Consider the following 490-nt stretch of genomic DNA (forward strand, 5'->3'; position numbering starts at 1 on the left):
TTTGAAAAAAAAATTTTATGTATATATCACTTTATCACTATACTTATACTTATCTTTATTATTATTTCCTTTTACTATATCACTTTATTTTTATATCTATTTATATCTATGTCTTTTTATATCTTTTTATATCAGTCTTTTTATATCTTTTTATATCAGTCTTTTTATATCTTTTTATATCTTTTTATATCAGTCTTTTTATATCACTCGATATACACCTTTCTGCCTTTTTCCTGTTTATAAAGGTTTCATGGTGTAGTTGGTTATCACATCATCTTGACGTGGTGAGGGTCCCCGGATCGAACCCGGGTGAAACCATTTTATACTTATTATCTCTATACCTTTATACCTTTATATGTTTATCTCTTCATCTCTTTATACCTTTATATACTTCTATATATGTATATATATTTTATACCTTTATACCTTTATACCTTTATATGTTTATATGTTTATATGTTTATATGTTTATATGTTTATATGTTTATAT

The 490-nt window shown here is 23.3% G+C and overlaps 1 non-coding gene across 1 annotated transcript; it reads left to right on the forward strand.

Moving 5' to 3' along the window:
- Positions 1–244: 244 nt before the first annotated feature.
- EHI_114540 lies at positions 245–318 on the forward strand. Its single transcript has one exon. It is a non-coding gene; the product is annotated as a tRNA-Val (tRNA).
- Positions 319–490: the final 172 nt, after the last annotated feature.

Source organism: Entamoeba histolytica, genomic scaffold (assembly GCF_000208925.1).
Source record: "Entamoeba histolytica HM-1:IMSS scf_1104750518019 genomic scaffold, whole genome shotgun sequence".
Taxonomy (NCBI): Eukaryota; Evosea; order Mastigamoebida; family Endamoebidae; genus Entamoeba; species Entamoeba histolytica.